Here is an 18127-nt window from a genome sequence, read left to right as displayed (position 1 = left end):
TCAAAGGAGGAGATCCCTTTCCCTTGATCATGCTTCTCAAGATAGAAGTAGTGATCCATGTTACCTGCAACCATACGACATGACTTTATAATATTAAATACAAGCATACATACCTCATTTTACCTTTAGGTCATCTAAGCTTCTTCCAACAACTTCTTTGATTGAAGTGTTTTCAATCCCTTGATCTACTTCATTTCTCATGTCATCATAACATCATCCATGAATTTCACAAGCTGAAGTTTCTGATGAAACACTTGCTTCCTCTATAGATTAGTGAATCCTCCGATGAGGATTCCATCAAAGAATCTGGGCAGATGTTTCCTTTTTGACTTTATGTATGATCAACCTTGTCCTGGATGACTTCTTCCTTTCCTTCAATGCCCAATGAGGTTCCACAGAGCTTTATCCTTCATCATGGATTTTGTCCTTCATGATTCCCATGGTGATGTCACGAGCTCTTGTTTCTAATGCTTCCATGATGCCATGGTGCATCTTATTATCATTCTATAACAAAAGATTTTAGGAGCTTATGATAGGGCCCTTTTGTGAGGGATACCATCTTAATCATAGTAGAGATTTGTTACTCCCTCTTTCCTTGGTCCTTTTCTTCAGCTTCCTCTATCTTTCCGGCGATATGAGCTTTCTTTTCATAATTTTTCCATAGCACTGTTTTGTCTTGCTTGAGGACCAAACTTCCCTTTCCTTTCTGCAAATGTTTGAGTCCTTTAACCTTCAACACTTTTGCCTTCAACTTGTCTTTTTCTATCTAGCATAGAGACCACAAGTTGTTGAATGAGGTAACCTTCTTATTTATGGACATTTGTTACCTTGGTTATTAGTTAGATCAATGATGATTATCTTCTTATCATCTCCCAGATCTCCCAATTGAGATCTCATTAAGATATTCCTCCATTCTTTGATACCTTCAATCAGATCTAAGTGATATGACCTTCTTTATTGCATTTCAGAGAGTATATATTCTAGCATTTCATATATCTCTTTTATGTCTCCTCTCCTGCTACATAGGGATGAGAGGACCTTTGACTGATTTCATAAGAATCCTATGAATCCCTTGATCCTTTTCCATGCATTCAAACAATGCTTGACCTTCAGAGACTTTTTCATGGATACCAATGACTTCTCTCTCTGGGAACTATATCTATCCTCCTTTCTTATGCAAGGAATTTCGATGACCCAACCAATTTATAGATCTCCTTGCAAACATGAAGTCATTTAACCAAACTTGATTATAGAATGAAAGATACTTACTTGGCAAGAGAAGATAGAATCTTCACCTTGATCATGTTGAAGATGCACTGATGCTTCCTCTAGGTGATCTTCAAGTTGATGTAATTTTATTGTAGATCCTTGGTTGAGTTGCCTAGCATGAATAATTGAAATCCCTTTTCAAAAATCTCCTTTGAGACCTTCTTGCACTGTCCAGCACCAAGCACCGAAACTGCTCCAGACTAGTTATTGAAATCATTGTGGTATGACAAAGATTGTAATGACACCAAATTTGTGGCTAGCACCGTGGTTATTTTAAGACTAAATAGAGAGACTGAATTATTTTTGCCTTCTCTTCTTTTGACTGTGATCCGAGTTCTGAGCACTAGCATCGAGACTTCATTTTGACTGAGATTAAGTATAAGTTATCAAACTGTGGGAGAATGTGATCATACCCGAATTGTAGGTCTGTAATCACCATCTGAAGATTTCAGAAGGGAGTCTGAATCTGAGCCTGAGGTAAACTATCCGAGAACTTCAGATAATGATCCAAATCAGTCTTACTGTAGGACTAAATTGTCTTGTTGTTGTAGACTGTCTCCTTGATTATATAGACAAAAGCCCTTCAACTTGCTTTGATGCCCTTCTTAAAACTTGATCCTTGAACGTCTCTTTTATGCCCTTTCTTTGACTTTAGCACCTTTGCTATGATACCATGTTGAAGAATCTAGGGCAAATTAAGTTAGTAAGATTCTTCTCTCCATCATAACTATTTGTGAGGTATTTTAAACTTTTCTTATTTGCACAATCTTCACTTGTTATTATTAAATGTGTCTACTCGATTCATCAAATAGTTACCAAAACAAAAGAGACAAGAACATAATATGTTGGCCTTTTGCCAGGGCCAAAACCTCTCTCTTTGAGAGGAAAACCCGCACAAAATTCTTCTTATAAAGATTCGAATTGACGAATACCAAGACCATGACCCTTGACCTATTAGGCCACTCCAAGGCCAAGACACCAATCCTCTTCTTTGTCACTACTAAGATCATCATCATCACTGCTGCTTCACCGAGGTCATCATTACTGCACCTTCATTGAGATATTCATCATAACAATGAGATTATTACTGTTGCACTGAGATCTTCACCCTGTAACTATGTCTCCATCAGGATCGTGACTATATCTATACCGAGATCATAATTGAATCTATGCTCCATCGATATCATGACTATATCTATACCGAGATCATAATTGAATCTATGTTGAGATCATGACTGCATCAAGAAGTATGCCGAGACAGAGTGTGTCACTATGAGATATCCTCATCACAAATATATTGAGACCATGACTGTGTTTTCTCCCTGCACTGAGGTCTTCATCATCATAGATATGTCGAGACTGTCTAGTATGCCGAGACAATGATTGTGTTCTCTCCTTGTACCGAGATCTTCATCATCATAGATATGTCGAGACTGCAAGGAGATAGGTCTGAGCAACATAACACGAAATCTCAAAGATTGTTACAGTAATTACCCACTGTAATTACCACCGAAGTTGCAGAGGTATCCGAGATCCTGTACTCCACTGTACCCATCCGAAAATTATAGAGGAATCCGAGTTCTGCACCTACCTGTAATGTGGATCTTACACGCCTATTTATAGTGGTTAGTCATGCAAATAAGCCGACATGAGAGAGTGAATTGTTGTGTCTCCTTATATGAGCCGACATGACTTCTTTTTATATCGTTTTGGAGGTCGACTTCTTCAAGAGGGATTGTGCTTGTCTTTGTGGGGCTTCTACATATTTCTATAGACTTGAATACAGTAAACATTGACTCAAGAAGAGCTTCTTCATATGACATTGACTCTTTGACCCAATAATAAGTCCTATGGCTTTCAATGGGAGCCACTAACAAGTAAACCTATTGCTCATGAAACCCATGAGCAAGCATACAAAAATAATTTTATTTTTTTTATTTCATCATTTACAAAGATCGCGTCATTATGAAGATGGAACCTAGTTACATTTTCTTCAACACCTCGAATACATGACAAAATGATAAATCATTATGCAACTAACAAATATTTCAGTGTATTCAAGGACAATAGTATCGTGTAGGAGAAAAGTATGCCTCACCCATCCTCTGTGCCATGTTTGTAGAATGTCTAGTGCATCTTCACCACTTGACCTTTGTAGACAATACAATTCTAGTTGTTCCCTAGATAGAAAAAAATCAATATAGTTGACTATCAAAGCATACATAAAACATAATAATTTGAATAACAAAAAAGGAGCCATAAATTAGCAAAAGATACTTTAGTATTTTTTAAGTGAAGTGCATTGCATGTATATATGTTGACTCACCTTCATTTATAAGCAATAACCTCAATTTTATTTTCTCTGTCTGTTTCGTTCATTTCCATTTTCGCACCCAACAAAAGAAACTGAGACAAAACTACAAGAAACATTAAAGAAACAAAAAAACAAAACAAAGCAAGAGTACAACACACCCAACAAATGAAACCAAGACCAAACTACAAAAAACAAGAAAAAAGATTCAAAACAAAGGGAAAGGAGTACAACACAGCATGGCCATGCTCAAACTCAAAAAAACAAAACATGCAGACAAGAACAAAGAAAAATTTACAAACATCCCCTTTGCACATCATCTCTCCTGCAATGTGTTGTCCTCCGCTGAAATGGGAAAAAGTGGGTTGAATAATGTTAAAATACACACACATTTAGTAATGTTAAACATATTTCAAAACCAATAATTATTCATATATGGAAACACACCTCCCTTATAACGATGGACACTCTCTTGTAATCCACTTGCTCATGCTCATCAGAACCAACCATCTACAAAAGATACACAATACGTTATTAGAATCGTTATATAAGTTAAACTAAAGAGTACACAATAATTAATCATAATAAGAAACAAGTCTTTCTTTGAGATTGTTATATAAAAGGGGAGAGTCCATTTTGTATTTCATATATTCATGCTCAGTGGAACATGCCATCTGCAATAGATACACAACAAAATATTAGATTCTAATAAAAATAAAACTAAAGAGTTTGAAGGCATGAACTTCAACAAAAACAAATCATGTAGACAACAACAAACAAAAAATTGCAAACTTCCCCTTTGCACATTATCTCTATTGTAGTGTCCTCTCCTCTGTTGAAAGGGAAAAAAGTGGTGTGACTAAGGTTAAAATAAAGACACAAATAGTAATGGCAAGCATAATTCAAAACAAATAATTATTCATAATTGCAAACATACCTCGTCTAGATTTTGCTATATAAAGATAGACCTTCCATTTTGTATTCCACTTAATCATGCTCACCAGAACAAGGCATCTACAACAGAGACATAATAAGATATTAGAATCATTATACAAGTTAAACTGGAGAGTTAAATGCAACAATCAATCATAATGTGAAACATACCTGACTTTAAGCATTTTTCTATAAAGGGGGATAATCCATTTTGTATTTTATGTGATTTTGTGGGTGAATTTGTCTTAAGTTTCAAGTCGGCCTTGACTTGAAGAGACCATTTGAGAATGTTAGGCGTCACCCTAAGGAATGATATAAATAGTACTGAGGAGGAGCCTCATTCCTCACCCAATCAAGTCATTTATTTCTCATGTGAAGACCGAAATAGGAGGTCGACTCTGCAACCAAGAAGGAGAAAGGATCAAGTCTGGTTAAGTTGGTTTTGGGACTATTTTTAGTTTTTGGGTTGTTTTGATCAGCGAACGGGAGACTAGGATGTGAATTTTTAGGATAACATATGAGCATGAAAACAAAAGCAATATCTCTCTAAAAAGCCGAGATTTCTGAAGTATTCTAGGTGGACGAAATTATGATTCTTGGAGGGCCATGTAGCCTAATTAGCAACCAACGATAGGTTGCATTCATCTATAGTAGGAGAGAAGAAATTAGAGGTTGTTGGAGTGGTTTACAGGTGGCTTGGATCTACTTCAAGTTGCCCTAGTTAGGGATGAGTTCTTCAGAAAAAGTCTCGCTCAAATCCAAGGGGTTTGGAGAGAAGAAGTGGATGTCTTCAATGAGGAAAAGTGTTGGATTGGTGTCCTAGTTTAGGATAGTATATTCAATATTTGGATCAACCAAAATAATAGTTTTGGGAGGCTTGTAGTGGCTTGCTCCAAGCCCCAAGTACAGTCACTTGAGAATGAATTTGAGGATTGTTAGAAGTTCATAGGAAGAGATGCTTAGGACTAATATTTGAAGGACAAAAGGAGGTAAAGGGAACCGTTTGACTAGCCCAAGTTTATTGTTGAAGGACTTTTGACAGTGATACCATTCATTCCCTAAGTTTGCCTCATTGAAGCAACACGAATAGGTTATAGAGGGAAGAAGTCCCTAAGAGTTGTGTTCTTGAAGGACTAAAGAGCAACTAGTTGGCAAGAAGTCCCAAAGCAGCTGAGGAGCAACAGTGGGCAATCTAGAGTTGTTCACAAACGGAGTTGTGTACAAATCAACAAAAGACCCTATGTCTTGGTTGTTGATGGACTAATCATCAACTAGAGGGCAGTTTGGAGCCGTGTTTAGTGACTAAAAGAAGCAAGATCATTGATAGAGCCAGATTGGTGGTGTTGCAGATTGGGAGCCAATGGGATGCGTATATGTGTTCAGGATATGACCAATGGAGTTGTGAAGTGCACAACATTAGCTAGTAGGTCAATGTATCTTTTTTAGGGTAGCTTGTTGGTTAAAGTTGTATATATCAAACCCTAGTTTGTATTCCTTATATAAATGATTGTATGAGAGCGATGATCCCTAGTACGGGAGCCCTAGACAGTTGTATTACAGTTTGTTAATATAACGAAGTTGGGTTATTGAAAAAATTGTAAAAGGTTGTCTAAATTTGTGCACTAATTGATCTATTGTTGTTTATATTTTGTTGTGGAAAGTAGTTTTTTGTGGTATTTGGATTGGTAGTGTCAGTAATTCTATGACCCTAACCTAGATTCCAGTACCGTGGTAAAACAACAGAACACCCAAAATCCTATTGTTGTTTACTAGCCAATGTTATAAGCACTGAACCAAACCAACCAATCCAGACCGGTTCGACCATTTTGAGGTAAAAACTGGTTCGAACCAGTAAGTTGAACCGTTTTTCTCTAGTTTGGTACGGTAAAGCAACGTAGTATGCAACACAAGTGGGGCAAATTTAAAGTAAAAGTGATATTCTCCTTTATCTTTCATTTTCATCCTTTTACTTAAATTTTTAACATTAACATGAAATGAATCAGGATCTTTGAGAGTGGTTTTGACCTCATTGGATTTCATATGGAGAAAGTAGAATTTTAGAGCTCACTCAAAATCCAATAGACTTAACAGTTTTCTAGGATTTCATGATTGGGGGGGGGGGGGGTGTTCCAATGCTACATTGGATTTTCCCATGTAGGAGGCTATGGAACTAGTATTTAATCAAGAGCACCAAGCCCTCTATGTACCTTGATGTTAGTGGCAATGGTTGACTCCTCTATCATGAGCCTAATAAAACAAATACTTATCACTCAAACAAAATCTTGACTTGACATGCTGTGATTTTTCTATCTTATTTTAATGCTTAGAGGGTGATATTGATGAGAAAGATCCCAATATAGAAAATGGTTTTAACTCAAACAAAATCTTGACTTGACATGCTATGATTTTTCTATCTTATTTTAATGCTTAGAGGGTGATATTGATGACAAAGATCCCAATATAGGAAATGGTTTTGATGATGTTAAATTGGCAACTAGGGCCAAACTCCATGTGGGTCAGCTTATTTATGGCAGATGATATTTTTATTGGATCCCTCTCATCGAGAGGTGTAGGATTGATCTAAAGATCATCCGATTCCAATAAGTATTTATGGAGATATGAATTTATTTTGATTATGGAATTATCATCAAACCAACCAGCAACTTATGCAGGCTCAAAAAGCCCAAACGTCATGTCCATTCAACCTATACGTTTTTGGTATAAATAAAAGAAGATTTGATGTCATTCATAACACACATTCTCCATGTGAACTCCTCTCCACGTCTTGGGTTTTTGGAGAAGGAGAAGACACAAAAGAGAATACATTGGATGCCCTAGCTGTAGATGTAGCTGTAGTAGAAAGACCCACAGTCCATACGCTATAATGAAGGCAATCCGCACACTGTAATGGTGACCTTATCCATGCAACCATACGCTAAGATGAACAATATATATGCGCAGCAGATGAGGGCATATCCACGCAGGCATATGAGGATTCCGTGCAACAGCAAAGGATGATCCACGTAGCAGATGAGGCTGTAATATTCTCAGATCTGGCAGCATACTTATAACGCAGTCAAAGTATATGGAACTACGTTGCTCATTGAAGACCTAACCGCAATCATAACCACAACCACAGTTATCTAAGGACCTAGCTACGATCTTCATGAAGCACCCATACGCAAGTCAATGGGTCATAGATACTATACGCTGGTCAATGAAACAATGATACCCTGTGTATTCAATAAAATATAGATACGTTATCATGAATATCACGCAGTCATGAAGGCAATGGCAATAGATATATATATATATATATAGACACACAGGCAATGAACGCAGCAATGAAATATATATATGTTGGTCATTGAGATAGCTTACGCAGCAAGATACACACACATATATATGCACAGGTAAATGAAACATATATATGCTGACCTGTAGCTTAATACGCAAGTCATAAACAGCATGGAAGTGAAGCCACAGTAATACAAAGCTGTAGGTGACAGCGTGGTAAATCCAAGGTTGTCTATGAAAGAAGCAATCTTTCTAAGCATATTGGACAGTGTAATACAATAGTGATCTAAAGATGAAAATCTTGGATGAAGGGACTATGTTACACACAGCATCCTGAGATATAGAACTCAGTGTATTATGACAAGGGCAGCATGATAATCATGATGATGGCAAGGGCAGCATGATAATCATGCACATTAGCAGGGGCAGCATAATGATGATGATGCACATTAGCAAGGAGCTACATGATGAATGGGCAGCATGATGGACAAGATAATGGACATGGGCAGCATGATGATAATCATGATAAGTGCAACATGGTGCAATATGTAGTGGTGCAGCAAGAGGACCAGATGCAGCACGATGATAGGTGAAGGAGTCACCTTGGAGAATCAATTGAAGCAGAATGTCTTCAACTGATCTCATCGTTATAGAGATGATCTATGCTCAGATAGATAAGTCAAAGTGTTGACTTCTATTGTAAATGTACTATCTCTCTCACTTTCTCTATTGAACTTTGAAGAACATAAAAGAAGAATTGATCAAGGGTTTCCCCACATCGTGGGGTTTGTCCCTGGCTAGCGCCACATCTTGTGTCCTCTTGTCTTGGCTTGTCTTCTACAATTTATATTCATGTTCTATCTGCAATTTACTTTAATGTTGATGTGGTTGCTAACATTGAAAATTTAAATAAATTGCTCTGGCATAGAACATACCTAAACTTAACATGGTATCGGAGTTGAGGTGAAGACAATGCCCAAGCAAGAGTGAAAGAGCAATCACCGAAGACAGCTGGGACAAGACAAAAGGATCAATGGGTTCCTCATCCCTCTTCTAATTCACCTAGGGTGAAGTCGAAGCAGAGAATATTATCAGAATGGCGCAGCGGAAAGTTTCTGATGTCCTACCTAAAGATCACTTCATTGGGAAGTTCGGATCAAAGGGTGGAAGGAAAGGCAAATGCCTTGAAATAAGTTCGGCCATTATGCAAAGGAGTGTCTGAAGGACAGGGACACATCTCTTGATGAAGATAATAATCATTCCAGGGACATCTTCAATGATCAGAGGAATGACAAGTAATGCAGGTCATCAAGAAAATGGTCGACTCTTCAAAGAAAGCAAGGAACCCCAGAATCTCTTTTATGTACCTGATCGCAAGAAGAACCTGGTGTCCATCTCGGAAATGGAAGTCAAAGGTTTCAGGGTGGCACTCGTTGATGGAAAGGTACGTATTTGAAAATAGAATTTTCAAAGATGTTGTTGAGTTCAAGATTGTATTAAGTTACAAGAAGTCCACTGGGGACCATGTCCATTGACACATAGCACCAGAGGTCTGTGAGTCAAATGGTGATAGGGAAGCCTGAATTCAAAAGGAGCATGAAAGTACATGTCTGAGATGTACCGAAGGAAACTCTTACAAGGGGACCATTCCCCTCATGTAGCAGGTCCACAAGTGTGGAACAACCCAAAGAGTTTGAGATTGATAATCAGGAATTTCACATATGCAGGTGGAAGAAAGCCCTCTATGGCTTAAAGCTAAACACCCCGGGCATAGTATGAGAGGATCGATAGCTGTCTGATAAAGCTGAGATTCACTAGGAGTGAAACGGATCCAAACCATCCGAAGGTTGTGGATGATAGGCCTATCATACCAACACCTTATGAGGACAACCTATGCAGACCCTCTCACTTGCAAAAGTAAGAGGGAGTTGGATTCCGGATGTGAAACGATAAACTACAAGCCTGTGACTACCTTGAGGAAGTTATACGGTAGTGATGTCGGACCAGACTTGGGTAAGTTCTTGGTGAAATTCCGTCCGGACATATGTTTTGCAGTTAGCACGGGGAGCTTATATTTCGTTAAGCCTCATTGGATTGGTGCCAAGAATCTTCTGAGATGTCTTCAAGGCACAATCTCTCATGGATTGAGATACACTGCCGGAAATATGAAACTGCATGATTATTTGAATACTGATTGGGCAGGCAGTGTGGAGGCTCACTAGAGCACTTCTTAGTGTTGTTTCTCTTTGGATTCTGCTTCGATATCATGGATGAGCAGGAAGCAGAAGTCGGTTGTTATAAGCACCGCTGAGACCAGATACATATCTACGAGTATGATCTCGTATGAAGCTGCCTGGTTGGGGAAGCTCTTCAGTGAGTTGTTTGTATACATGATGAATACCACCACGATTCTCTGTAACAACCAGGGGTGGAATTCGATTATTGAGGAATCCCGTATTCGACGATTGCTACATTAGATACTACCTTATCTAGGATATGGTAAGTCTATGAGCAAGGAAGCTCCATCGCTATGAGATGATGTATAGGTCGCTACACTTTGTAAAAAGCCCCAAGGGAAAGATCAAATCTGTGATTTTCCCGAATGACTTGGAGTCGTCAAGAGACCCTTGTAAAAGGATCCTGCATGTTACATACATGGAGCTCTGGGGGCTTGCGTTTCTTACTGGAGCAACATACGACCATAGGGTGACTCACCCTCCCCTGGTGGTGCGCACTGGGACAAGATGATTCACTCTCTTTGGGACAGGATGATTCACTCTCCTGTGGACGAGATGATTTGCTCTCCTGTGGACAAGAAGATTCGCTCTCTTGTGGGACAGGATGATTCGCTCTCCTGTGTAGCAAGATGATTAGTTCTCCTGTGAGGTATGTATGATGTGTTCCCCATGACAATTGTAGCAGGATGATTAGTTCTCCAGCGAGGACGAGATTGATTAAGTTCTCCTGTCAAGGCATCCTACCCATGTAGTCTGGGACTCATGGGAAGTACCTCTCATCTGATCAATGAGCTGGGAAATGAGGATAGGGACCATAGTAGTACCGATGGATGCATCGTTGTATCTACCGTACTCCCTATGCTAGGATGACCTTCATTGATCTGGGACCAGTGGTAGGAGTTGTACCCCCTATGACATTGACTTCGGGTCAGTTGAGGACTGGTCCGGGACCAGTGATACACACTCTAACACTGACTTTTAGTCAGTGGACTGGTCTGGGACCAGTGGTAGGAGTTGTACTTACTATGACACTGACTTCGGGTCGGTTGAGACTGGTCTGGGACTAGTAGTACATACTCTGAGACTGACCTCGAGTCAGTGCAGGATTGGTCTAGGACCAGTGAGAGTGGTACATACTATGATGTTGACTTTGGGTCGATTGAGACTGGTCTGGGACCAGTGGTACACTCTGTGAGACTGTGATACTGGTCTAGGACCAGTGGTAGGAGTGGTACCCACTATGACGCTGACTTTGGGTCGGTTGAGACTGGTCTGGGATCAGTCGTACGCTCTCTGACATTGACTTCGGATCAGTGGAGAATGGAATGAAACATTCTCAATCAATTCTACTTCTTCATGGTTCAACAGAGCTAAGTTGAGCAAAGCTGAGCAGAACCAGCAAAGTTGAGCAGAGCCAGCAGAGCAAAGCAGAGTCAGCAGCGCCGAGCAGAGTAGTGCAGGGCACTAATGGCAGAGATAGTATAGCCGGGCATATGGATAAGCGGATGGAGTTCTCCCTAGTTGACAGGGAGTGTTAAATTCGCAACTAGCGCCAAACTCCATGTGGGTCAGCTTATTTATGGCAGCTGATATTTTTATTGGATCCCTCTCATCAAGAGGTGTAGGATTGATCTAAAGATCATCCAATTCCGATAAGTATTTATGGAGATATGAATTTATTTTGATTATGGAATTATCATAAAGCCAACCAGCAACTTATGTAGGCTCAAGAAGCCCAAACGTCATGTCCATTCAACCTATACGTTTTTGGTATAAATAAAAGAGGATTTGATGTCATTCATAACACATATTCTCTATGTGAACTCCTCCTCTCCACGTCTTGGGTTTTTGGAGAAGGAGAAGACACAAAAGAGAATATGTTGGATGCCTTAGCTGCAGATGTAGTTGTAGTAGAAAGAGCCGCAATCCATACACTATAATGAAAGCAATCCACACGCTGTAATGGTGACCTTATCCATGCAACCATATGCTGAGATGAACAATATATATACGCAGCAGATGAGGGCATATCCACGCAGGCATATGAGGATTCCGCACAGCAGCAAAGGATGATCCACGTAGGCATATCCACACAGCAGATGAGGCTGTAATATTCTCGGATCTGGCAGCGTACTTATAACACAATCAAAGTATATGGAACTACGCTGCTCATTGAAGACCTAGCCACAGTCATAACCACAGCTGCAGTTATCTAAGGACCTAGCTACGATCTTCATGAAGCACCCATACACAGGTCAATGGGACATAGATACTATACGTTGGTCAATGAAACAATGATACCCTTTGTATTCAATAAAACATAGATACACTGTCATGAATATCACGCAGTCATGAAGGCAATGGCAATAGCTATATATATACACAGGCAATGAACGCAACAATGAAATATATATACGTTGGTCATTGAGATAGCTTACACAACAAGATACACACATATATATATGCACAGGTAAATGAAACATATATACGCTAACCTGTAGCCTAATACGCAGGTCATAAACAACATGGAAGTGAAGTCGTAGTAAACAAATTTGTAGGTGACAACGTGGTAAATCCAAGGTTGTCTATGAAAGAAGCAATCTTTCTAAGCATATTGGAAAGTGTAATAGAATAGTGATCTGAAGATGAAACTCTTGGATGAAGGGACTACATCACACACAGCATCCTGAGATATAGAACTCAGTGTATTATGACAAGGGCAACATGATAATCATGCACATTAGCAAGGGCAACATAATGATGATGATGCACATTAGCAAGGAGCTACATGATGAATGGGCAACATGATGGATAAGATCATGGACATGTGCAGCATGATGATAATCATGATTAGTGCAGCATGATGCAGTATGCAGTGGTGCAGCAAGAGGACCAGATGCAACACGATGATAGGTGAAGGAGTCACCTTGGAGAATCAGTTGAAGCAGAATGTCTTCAACTGATCTCATCGTTATAGAGATGATTTATGCTTAGATAGATAAGTCATAGTGTTGACTTATGTTGTAAATGCACTATCTCTCTCACTTTCTCTGCTGAACTTTGAAGAACATAAAAGAAGAATTGATCAAGGGTTTCCCCACATTGTGGGGTTTGTCCCTGGCTAGCACCACATCTTGTGTCCTCTTGTCTTGGCTTGTCTTCTGCGATTTATATTCATGTTCTATCTGCAGTTTACTTTAATGTTGATGTGATTGCTAACGTTGAAAATTTAAATAAATTGCTCTAGCATAGAACATACCTAAACTTAACTGATGATATGTAGGTATTTGTTGTAGCATAATTTTTTTTTGATGCTAGAGGCCATGTGGAGTTTGTTCGTTGATATTGGTTTAGAGCTGGATTGCACTCGGTGCTATTTTGGTTATGTGCACCCTCACATGTTATATAAATGAGAACTTTTGCTTATTTGTGTATGAATGGTTTGGATCCATATGGATGCACATGAATATAGATGTTTCTATAAAATTTGAATATTTTATGTGGTTTGGGTTGACTGCTATTTTGGTCTGGTTTTTTTTACCGGTTGTCGTATGGTTCTGATAACTATGCTACTAGCAAAATGATTGATTGGTTGAAGGCTCAATATGCTTGCTTGCTTGACCTTACCATCCTCCTCTCTAGGGCACGTTGTGTGGGGTTGTGCGTGTGATGTTGATCAAATTAGCATATAAATTTAAACATACCATTTTATGCATATGCAAACCATTATTTAAGTGGTACTACCTGAGAATAATGCTAAAAGGAGAAAACGTCGAAATAACAAATAATAATAACAATATTTTGTTGGAGAACAACATCACTCACCCATCCTCTGCGCTGCATCTACATTTCCTAAGATATCTTCTCCACTCGACCCCCTCTCAAACACTACGACTGTAGTCACTCACTGCACAAAGTAATATTATATACGAGATCATGAATAAACCATGGGAGCTTAAAGGATAAATATACAAAGTGATGAATTAACCATACACATACCTACCGTCCCGTGGCTACTATTATAGTAACAACAATCATAAAAATAATCCCTGAACATTTAAATCCCAATGTGACATTTCCATTTCTTTCATATCAAAGTTCTAGTAAAAATATTGAATCTCACACCCTTGAACACGATCATACTACTTCGAATACATGACAAAATGATAAACCATTTTGCAACTAACAAATATTTCAGTGTGTTAAACGACAATAGTATTGTGTAGGAGAAAAGTATGCCTCACCCATCCTCTGTTCCATGTTTGTAGAATGCCTAGTGCATTTTCACCACTTGACCTTTGTAGGCCATACAATTGTAGTTGTTTACTACATAAAAACAAATGGAGCCACAAATTAGCGAAAGATACTTTTAAGTGAAGTGCATTGCATGTATATATGTTGACTCACCTTCATTTATGAGGAATAACCTCAATTTTCTCTGTCTGCTTCGTTCATTTCCATTTCCGCACCCAACAAACGAAACCAAGAAAAACTACAAGAAACATTAAAGAAACAAAAAAACAAAACAAAGCAAGAGTACAACACACCAAACAAATGAAACTAAGACCAAACTACAAAAAACAAGAAAATAATTCAAAATAAAGGGAAAGGAGTACAACACAGCATGGCCATGCTCAAACTCAAAAAAACAAAACATGCAGACAAGAACAAAGAAAAAATTCCAAACATCCCATCTGCACATCATCTCTCCTGCAATGTGTTGTCCTCTGCTGAAAGGGGAAAAAGTGTGTTGAATAAGGTTAAAATACACACATTTAGTAATGTTAAACATATTTCAAAACCAATAATTATTCATACTAGGAAACACACATCCGCTAGAGTTTGTTTTATAACAATGGACACTCTTGTATTCCACTTGCTCATGCTCACCAGAACCAACTATCTACAAAAGATACACAATAAGCTATTAGAATCATTCTAGATTTAAGAGTACACAATAATTAATCATAATAAGAAACAAGTCTTTCTTTGAGATTGTTATATAAAAGGGGAGAGTTCATTTGGTATTTCACGTATTCATGCTCATTGGAACATGCCATCTGCAATAGATACACAATAAAGTATTAGATTTCTAATATATATAAAAGTAGATTATTTGAAGGCATGAACTTCAACAAAAACAAATCATGTAGACAACATCAAAATAAAAATTGCAAACTTCCCCATTGCATATTATCTCTATTGTAGTGTCCTCTCCTCCGCTGATAGTGTAAAAAGTGGTGTGACTAAGATTAAAATAAAGACACAAATAGTAATGGCAAGCATAATTCAAAACAAATAATTATTCATAATTGCAAACATACCTCGTCTAGAGTTTGCTATATAAAGATAGACATTCCATTTTGTATTCTACTTACTCATGCTCACTAGAACCAGATATCTACAACAGATACATAATAAGATATTAGAATCATTATACAAGATAAACTGGAGAGTTGAATGCTAATCATAATGTGAAACATACCTGACTTTGAGCATTATTATATAAAGGGGGATAATCCATTTTGTATTTTATGTGATTATGTGGGTGAATTTCTCTTAAGTTTCAAGTCGGCCTTTACTTGAGGAAACCATTTCGAAATGTTAGGTGTCACCCTAAGGAATGATATAAATTGGGCTGAGGAGGAGCCTCATTCCTCACCCAATCAAGTCATTTATTTCTCATGTGAAGATTGCAATAGGGTGTCGAGTCTACAACCAAGAAGGAGAAACGATCCAGTCTGGTTAGGGTTGGTTTTGGGACTTCTTTGATTAGCGAGTAGGAGACTAGGAGGACCATGTAGCCTACTTGGCAACCAAGGATAGGTTACATTCATCTACAGTAGGAGAGAAGAAATCAGAGGTTGTTGGAGAGGTTTGCATGTGGGTTGGATCTACTTCAAGTTGCCCTAGCTAGGGATGAGTTCTTCAGAAAAAATCTCGCTCAAATCCAAGGGTTTTGGAGAGCGGAAGTGGAAGTATTCAATGAGGAAAAGTGTAGGATTGGTGTCCTAGTTTAGGATAGTATATGTAGTATTTGGAGCTGCCAAAAGAACAGTTTGGGGAGGGTTGTAGTGGCTTGCTCCAAGCTCTAAGTACAATCACTTGAGAAGGAATTTGAGGACTATTAGAAGTTCATGAGAAGGGATGCTTAGGACTGGTCTTTGAAAGACAAAAGGAGGTCAAGGGAGCAGTTTGACTAGCCCAAGTTTGTTGTTGAAGGACTTTTGACAGTGATAGGTGGCAACCATCCATTCCCTAACTTTGCGTCATAGAAGTAGCACGGGTAGGCTATAGAGCGAACAAGTCCCTAATAGTTGTGTTCTTGAAAAACTAAGGAGCAACTAGTAGGCATGAAGTCCCAAAGGAGCTTAGGAGCAATAGTGGGTAGTCTAGAGTTGTTCACAAACGGAGTTGTGTACAACTCAACAAAAGACCCTATGTCTTGGTTGCTGATGGACTAATAATCAGCTAGAGGGCAGATTGGAGCCTTGTTCAATGACAAAAAGGAGAAGGATCATTGATAGAGGAAGATTGGTAGTGTTGCAGATCGGGCAACAAGTGGGGCGAATTTAAAATAAAAGTGACATTCTCCTTTATCTTTCATTTTCATCCTTTTACTTAAATATTTAACATTAACATTAGCATGAAATGAATCAGGATGTTTGAGAATAGTTTTGAGCTCATTGGATTTCATATGGAGAAAGTAGAATTTTACTCACTCAAAATGCAACAAACTTGACAGTTTTCCCGTATTTCAAGATTGGGGGGGTTGCAACACTACATTGGATTTTTCCATGTAGGAGGCTATGGAACTAGTATTTAATCAAGAGCACCAAGCCCTCTATGTACCTTGACATTAGTGGCAATGGTTGTTGAACTCCTCTATCATGAGCCTAATAAAACGAATACTTATCACTCAAACAAAATCTTGACTTGACATGCTATGCTTTTCCTATCTTATTTTACTGCTTAGAGGGTGATATTGATGACAAAGATCCCAATATAGGAAATGGTTTTGATGATATGTAGGTATTTTTTGTAGCATAATTTTTTTTATGCTAGAGGCCATGTGGAGTTTGTTTGCTGATATTGGTTTAGAGATGGATTGCACTCGGTGCTATTTTGGTTATGTGCACCCTTACATGTTATATAAATGAGAACTTTTGCTTATTTGTGTATAAATGATTTGTATTCATATGGATGCACATGAATATATATGTTTTTCCATTTAATTTGAATATTTTAAGTGGTTTAGGTTGACCGATTTTTTGGTGCAGTTTTTTTACTAGTTTCCATACGGTTCTGATAACTATGCTACTAGCAAAATGGTTGATTGGTCGAAGGCTCAGTATGCTTTCTTGCACGACCTTACCATCCTCCTCTCTAGGGCATGTTGTGTAGGGTTGTGCGTGTGATGTGGACCGAATTAGCATATAATTTTAAACATACCATTTTATGTATATGTCAAACCATTATTTAAGAGGTACTATCCGAGAACCATGTTAGAAGGAAAAAACGTTGAAATAACAAATAATAATAATATTTTGTTGGAAAACAACATGACTCACCCATCCTTTCGGGTGCATCTACATTTCCTAAGATATCTTCTCGACTCGACCCTCTCAAACACTACAATTGTAGTCACTCACTGCACAAAGTAATATTATATATGAGATCACGAATAAACCATGGGAGCTTGAAAGATACATATACAAAGCGATGAATTAACCATACACATACCTACCCTCCCTTGACTAATATTATAACAAAAACAATCATGAAAAGTAATCCCTGGACATTTGAACCCCAATGTGACTTTTCCATTTCTTTCATATCAAAGTTCTAGTAAAACTATTGAATCTCACACCCATGAACACGATCATACTATCTCGAATACATGAGAAAATGATAAATCATTGTACAACTAACAAATATTTCAATGTACTAAAGAAAAATAGTATTGTGTAGGAGAAAAGTATGCCTCACCCATCTTCTGTGCCATGTTTGTAGAATGTCTAGTGCATCTTCACCACTTGACCTTTGTAGACCATACAATTGTAGTTCTTCATGACATAAA

General features: G+C 38.3%; 1 protein-coding gene across 1 annotated transcript in view; it reads right to left on the bottom strand.

Moving 5' to 3' along the window:
* The window catches only part of LOC149200895 (protein TOPLESS-RELATED PROTEIN 2-like), a 51547-nt gene that overhangs the window by 19499 nt on the left and 13921 nt on the right, over positions 1 to 18127 (bottom strand). Inside the window, exons 20-29 of the mRNA XM_089402813.1 lie at positions 18037 to 18113; positions 17619 to 17698; positions 15372 to 15448; positions 14455 to 15269; positions 14292 to 14373; positions 13873 to 13954; positions 4518 to 4594; positions 4028 to 4412; positions 3596 to 3925; positions 3368 to 3449 (exon numbers count right to left, since the gene is read on the bottom strand). The gene's annotated coding sequence lies outside the window, so the exon portion shown is untranslated. The remainder of the gene's footprint in view (positions 1 to 3367; positions 3450 to 3595; positions 3926 to 4027; positions 4413 to 4517; positions 4595 to 13872; positions 13955 to 14291; positions 14374 to 14454; positions 15270 to 15371; positions 15449 to 17618; positions 17699 to 18036; positions 18114 to 18127) is intronic.

The sequence above is a fragment of the Pinus tabuliformis genome, chromosome 2_1, assembly GCF_031772625.1.
Source record: "Pinus tabuliformis cultivar Carrire ecotype Pingquan chromosome 2_1, CPIR1, whole genome shotgun sequence".
Classification (NCBI taxonomy): Eukaryota; Viridiplantae; Streptophyta; class Pinopsida; order Pinales; family Pinaceae; genus Pinus; species Pinus tabuliformis.
The sequence above is the reverse complement of the archived record's forward strand: the minus strand, read 5'-3'. Positions and strand labels throughout refer to the sequence as shown.